Raw genomic sequence first — 7,164 nt, forward strand, 5'->3', positions numbered from 1 at the left:
TGATTTTGACCTCCCCCCCTTTGTTCAGGGACACATTATTCAATTTCTGTTAGTCACATGTCTGTGGAAAATGTTCAGTTTATATCTCAGTTGTTAAATCTTGTTATGTTCATACAAATATTTACACAAGTTTGCTGAAAATAAACGCAGTTGAAAGGACATTTCTTTTTTTGCTGAGTTCAGTAGGGCTTGGAGGTTCTAGATTTTCAGAAAGCTACTCACTGGAAGGCCCCGGCATAGTCATAGTAGGGTTCCTTGTGAGACCTGGAGCAGTCTCCCTTACACAGCTGCAAAGGTGTAGGCATGGGTGAGCCTGGCTACGCCCCTGCGAAGCTGGAACATGAACCCTTAGAACCTTTAGTGGCTCCTGGAGGGAAGCTGGCCATGAAGCAGTCGCTCACCGCTGGAAAACAAATGAACACATGAGAAACTGACTGAGCACATCAATTAATTTGCTGCATACAAAAATCAGATTTATCCATGTCTGACAGGCAATGAAAACTACAGCAACCGAACAAACAATGTATATAAATAGAGACAATATATAAAGCACCAAAATGTATACATATAATCTGACCCACACACACACAGAGAGGAAAAACCACACCATGCAATGATAGAGATACAGTATTAAGTACATCCGACACACATTCCTCACTCTTAGGGAGTCAACTACAGACCATCAAACACAACCAAGTTTCACTCATTCAAACTCACCTCCCTCCACAGGTTTGTCCTCGATGCCAGCCCAGTTGATCTGGCCCATTGTCACAAGGGTGCCCATGGGAATGTTCCAGCCTGCAGATTTGCAGAGCCCCGTGTGGCAGGACTTCTTGCCCCGGAGGTTGTTGAACCCGAAGCCAGTGTCGTTTGTTGAACCCGAAGCCGGCAGATGTCAGAGTTTGATGGGCAGGAGAGGAGACATCAACACAACAGTCAGAAACCATATTTTGCCAGAATCCATTTAATCCGATTCAAAGTACAGAATCATCAACTTTCTGTTGGCCTATCTGTGCAACTGAAGTGCTAAGGGCTATTGTATACCCAGTCTCTTCCATTCTTGAACTTGGACTTGAGGTACATACCCTCGCCATAGTCCTCGGCAATGATTGCAGGCAGTAAGTATTGAGCCCGACTGTCACTGTGTAGACATCTCCTCCATCACGAGTGATGGCATCGGCCTCACCTGCCTGGCAGAGACAGAGAGAGAGACGTTGAGTGAGAAAGTGAGGGAGAGAGAAAGAACGCTAGATGTGCACCTCACATTGTCGTTTACTTTAAGCAAGCATCTCAACTGGTGCTGCGCTGAAAATAATTATTCCTATGGCTAATTGGAACCTTTGCCCTAACTCCAAGGAAGTATCCCTCAAAAGAACATGTCAACTATGAAATGCATAAATGAAACACGCGTGCTATTGCAAAAGTCATTGCATGTCTTCAGCTCATGGTCCGAATTTTCAACACCATTTCAACTTTCCTTCAGCTGGGGCAGCCTACGCTGTAGCTGAGGACAGAAGAAATGGTTGGCCTATCCGGAATACTTGGGCCCTCCATACCCTAACAACCCCGACCCCTACCATGGAGTTCCTAAACCCAGAGACGCATCATTGTGTGACTTCCGGAAGAGCTTGCGAAACAGACAAGGTCGGGTTTGAGAAGTCAATGAGAAAAGTGAAATTCTTCCTTGGCTGTTAATTGTCTCGAAACCTAAAGACACAATCTAGATTCGAGCCAATGTCTTAAGTAGTTGAACATGTTATTACTCCAACCTCGTGAAGGTTACAAAATGACACGTTTTCATTTTCGTCAAAAAATGACTATATGGAAGAAGGGCCTTTGTTTTGACGGCCTGCACCAGTCAAATCACTTATTACTTATTAAAATCAAGCATTATTTCACAACGTGTCAGTTTTATTGTAGCCTCCTGGAAGTGCCGTTATTTCCTAGATCTTTATCATAAGAAGGTGTGGGATTGTATTGGGAGGGGATGGATGAGCAGCAAGTGGTGACATTTTGGAATCTCCAAGTCTGCTGCCAAAGAATCCAACAAAAAGCAAACAACCCCCTCACCAAAACAACTTATGGCCCTGTATTCATAAATAATCTCAGAGTAGGAGTGCTAATATAAGATCAGTTTAGCATTTTAGGATTATATGGACAGGGGGGGACCTGATCCTAGATCAGCTACCTATGGGCAGGTGAAATGGGACAGGGCTTTCCATTCTGGCTTCTCAATATTCAAAAGTGGCCAGTGGCCACAGATACTGTATTTTTTTACCCATTCCTTGTGTCTACCATGAAATTAGAGACATCCAGGGCTCTTTAGTCCAAGGTAGGTAGCCTAAAATTTAGAGCAAGCATTCTGAGGTTTGCGAGTTTAAATCCTAAATGCGAAGGGCCAAAACTGCACTATGCGCGCTGCACTGCAACTGACCTTGTGCGCCAACCTTTCCATAGGTGTGTCTCAGGGGTTGGGATGACATTGTCCGCAGTGCACGCTGAGAAGGAACACTCGGAAACTATAAACATTCTGACAAGGACATGACCATTGATTTGAACCAAGTGTCTGGTCAAATGCATAATCACAGCTGGAAACACACATCCACACACTCTCTTGCTCTCTCTCTGACACACACAAACACAAGCACACACACAAACACAGTATCATGTGAACGTTGACCCTGTGACCTCTGAGTCAGCAGTGTCAGAGTGCAGTGACAGCTCCTGGTACACATCCAGCAATAAAGACTTATGTTAGTTACTGGGCCAAGTTGCACAAGTTCACAGCATTAATTGGTGCTCTGGGTCAATATGGAGAACAGCCTCACCATATATAGAACTTGAGTTTCACTGAAGGATTCACTGACTTCCTTCTTATTCTTCATCTACACCAACTTTTGGCTCATGTCCATGTGCAAATATTGAAGGGTAATTTCTGCATCATCCCACTGGTGAACTATTAGGCAGAGTGGGAGAGGAGGGTCTAACAATATGGATCAATTAGGCCTTTCTGACTGTGCAGAACCGTATATGCTTATCAGCAAAGGTATATTGTGATCGATGCCATACTGTGTATTCAGCAAGGCGTACCGCACCAGAGGGGTCTACTACAGAGCAAGATCATGAGATAGCCAGCTTACTTTGATAAGCAACCAGAAATAGCTACGGACGTTCTGGTTAAAGCTCAAATGAAATAGGAGTTCTTGTTTGTTTAATAAATTAGGCCATGCCCATTTCCAGCTTGTTTTTCCATTTTTTTAAGCAATAGGAGAATATTTAGGAAAGTTAGCTCGTCTCCTTGATGCTGCTTTGTAGTATATCCTTCTGCTATTCTTGGAAAATAGATAAATAACATAGACACCATACAGCCACGAGTTTGTGGAAAGCATGTTACATGTGATGTACTTCATTGACCTTTTACCCTAACAGTGTTCACCTGTCCATTTCTCTCTCAGAAAAATGTGGGACTGTTTGCAGATGAAAGGCCATGGGGAGACACCTGCATGTCCCGTCAGCGAGGACCTGGAGCAAAAGACGAGATTCCCGAAGGTGCGAGCCAAAAGCTAGCCTTTTGCTAGAGTGTAGTGCATGGCTTGTCAACACTGAAACCGGAGTTTGTAACCTCTACCTACTTCATGCAAATCACTCCGATTGCCCTGCACTGAACGTATAACTAAATTGCCCCCTTGCCGCTGATGTGGAATACTTTTATCCCCCTAACGGTTAAGGTTAGGATGGAACCAACCAAAATCATAAAATTATTTAATACAAAATGCATTTCACCAAAATCAAGGTGTCATAATTATTGGCACTCCTCATTTAGTACTTAGTGCAACCACCTCTGCCTCTCCTTGTATGCATCTCTGTTTCGACGCTGTATCTGACCAAAACGTTCCATTTGTGTCTCCTCTGACCAGAGCACCTTCTACCAGTCAAAATTTAAATGACGTTTGGCAAACTCCAAGCGCTTGCGTCTGAACGGGCTTTCTTCTGGCAACCCTTCAAAAGAGCCTGTGGTTGTGGCCTGCAATTCCTTGGGGATGTGGTTGCTTCTCTCACCATTCTCCTCCCTATCCTGGGGTGTAAAATGCATTTGCTTTCTCTGCCCGTGAGGTTTTCAACTGTTCCATATCTTTTACATTTTTTAATAATTGCCCTGATAGTGCTCAGTGGTATATTCAATCATTTGTGGATCTTCTTGTAGCCATTACCAGATTTATGAAGGTCTACGACCATCTGTTTCTTTTGAACTGCCAGTTTTTTTTCTTCATGGTGTTGAATGACAAAGGGATATTGCATGCGTGTTACCTCATTTTTATACACTAGTGAAACAGTGATGTAATGGCTCAATATAGTTCCTTAAGACTTAGATAAACTTCTCTATAATTAAATTGTTTATATTTTTTAAAGTATTGTTTGTGCATTGCCAGTCAGGGGTGCCAGTAATTTTAGAGCCCACTGTATATATACACTACATGACCAAAAGTATGTTGACACTTGCTCCTCGAACATCATGGGCAATAATTTGCTGCTATAACAGTCTCCACTCTTCTGGGAGGTTTTCCACTAGATGTCGGAACATTGCTGCAAGGACTTGCTTCCATTCAGCCACGAGCATTAGTGAGGTCATGCATTGATGTTGGGCGATTAGGCCTGGCTCGCAGTCGACGTTCCAAAGGTGTTCGATGGGGTCGAGGTCAGGGCTCTGTGCAGGCAAGTCAAGTTCTTCCACACCGATCTCGACAAACCATTTATGTTTGGACCACGCTTTGTGCACGGGGCATTGTCATGCTGAAACAGGAAAGGGCCTTCCCCAAACTGTTGCCACAAAGTTGGAAGCACAGAATCGTCTAGAATGTCATTGTAGGCTGTAGCGTTAAGATTTCCCTTCACTAGAACTAAGGGGCCTGAACCATGAAAAACAGCCCCAGACCATTATTTCCCATCCACCAAACTTTACAGTTGGCACTATGCATTGGGGCAGGTAGTGTTCTCCTGGCATCCGCCAAACCCAGAGTAGTCTGTCAGACTGCCAGATGGAGAAGTGTTATGCATCACTCCAGAGAATGCGTTTTCGCTGCTTGAGTCCAATGGCGAAAGCTTTACACCACTCCAGCCGACGCTTGGCATTGCGCGTGGTCATCTTATGTTGTCGGCGGCTGCTCTGCCATGGAAACCCATTTCATGAAGCTCCAGATGATTTGGATGAAATTAAATGGATTCATTGGTTCTGGGAATCTAGAAATCACCATACAAATACGCCAACATTTATTCAAGACAGTCGTATGCAACAAGACCCCATGTTGAACTACTGACTCAGATCAGAACTCAACATATTGATATCTCACCCACTGTTAAGATTCTTAGCTTACTGCAAAGTTGAGGAACTCTGTGACAGACAAATCCAAACTATGAATAAGGGTCAAAGTTAGATTAGCAATATTGTACATGGTCCCAATCCCAAACTACTTGTTATCTCTCCCCCTAATATCTGACTAGACTACTTAGATATTAGTTGTTGCAACAGCTCCCCCTCGCTAACCATCCACTGGGCTAGATCATACTACCTGGTAGATAGGTGAGTGCAACTGAGTCCTATGCTATGAATCAGGTTAGAGAAGTTAGCCAGATAACTTTGGTCAATTCTAAGTTCAACTCGGGATAACCGATACCAGGAAAGTGGCTCACGTTTTAGCCAGGTAAATTTCAAAGGCAACAAACCTTTTAGAACCAACCTGTTCTGGGGCAGGCTAACTCAATCGATCCTTAATAGTGTCTGAGTCATAACTTGAGTACCAATGAAATTAGATACCCTCCCTCACGCAAAAATTGTGTCATCATCCCTTTCTTCTGAGAAAGACAACTGATTAAATATTTTTTTAATCAAATGTTGTGTTAAAAAAAAAAATTGTAATATTAAAATACCTATCACATTACACATTTAGTAATGACAGCATTTGGTTTCCAAACTGTACGTTTTTCTGCCCGATTGGATTTAAAAATTTGCCAAAGCCACAACTAACCATAGACGTAAAATCCATAGGATGGCAGTAGCCATTCAAGTCAAGACTGGCAGCCATTGCTAGTGTACCCATGTACCCAACAGTCAAACTGGCAGGGTTAGAGGTTCAAAAACCCTTCTATGGATTATATGTCTATGGCCACAATGCAACAAGCTGTTCCACAGATAGAAGGAGCGATTGGAGTGGGGAAAAGGTGCCCGTGCATTGATAAGCACACCAAAGATGTCCATAAAATAAAGACGTCACTTCTAAAAGCCTATTTCACACCATAGCCTGCTGAATTCACAAGATGACTTTTCTTTCATTGCGCCACAAAATGTCAAATGTGGCACTGACTCGCCGATGGATCGATGTTTCAACATTGTCTCAATGAAGAGTTCAGCGTTCGACTATCCACGTGCGAGGCTGACGAGAAATATCCACCTTCGTAGTACGGATAAAGCCTGACCTTGAATGTGAAGCAAACTGAAGCTGGCTAGCTTTTAAAAAGCCTGAGTAGATCTTGCTTGCTTTGTACTATAAACTGGGTGGTTTGAGCCCTGAATGCTGACTGGCTGACAGCAGTGGTATATCAGACATATACAACGGGTAAGACAAAACATGGATTTTTACTGCTCTAATCACGTTGGTAACCAGTTTATAATACCAATAAGGCACCTCCGGGATATGTGGTATATGGCCAATATACCACGGCTAAAGGCTGTGTCCAGGCACACAGCGTTGTGTCGGACAGAGAACAACTCTTAGCCGTGGTATATTGCCATATATCACAAACCCCCGAGGTGCCTTATTGCTTAAGTATACCACTCTGGTGTCCCAGGTCTGAATTAGTCCCTGATTAGATGGAGAGGATAAAAAGTAGAAGTGTTTTGGCCCTCCAGGACCAACAATTAACAGCTCTGGGCTAGAAAGAGTGATAATACCACATCCCATTGTTTACACAAGATCCTTCAGGTCATTGGGGCGCAGGTACCAAGAAATACCTGAGTGATATTGTAGATTCAAGGGGTCAATTTGGGGTTCTTTGTGGCCATTTTCAATGCATCATCACCAAAACTATACTTCTGAGCTCGTGGTCACAATTTAGACAGATTGCAGATACACAACATGGTAGAAATTGAATAGAACAAACAAGTCAAAG

The 7,164-nt window shown here is 43.3% G+C and overlaps 1 pseudogene; it reads right to left on the minus strand.

Annotated features, from left to right (window-relative positions):
• Positions 1-218: 218 nt before the first annotated feature.
• On the minus strand, positions 219-2,483 carry LOC135507132 (serotransferrin-1-like; annotated as a pseudogene).
• Between the last annotated feature and the right edge of the window lie 4,681 nt (positions 2,484-7,164).

This window comes from Oncorhynchus masou, chromosome 3, assembly GCF_036934945.1.
Source record: "Oncorhynchus masou masou isolate Uvic2021 chromosome 3, UVic_Omas_1.1, whole genome shotgun sequence".
NCBI classification, from domain to species: domain Eukaryota; kingdom Metazoa; phylum Chordata; class Actinopteri; order Salmoniformes; family Salmonidae; genus Oncorhynchus; species Oncorhynchus masou.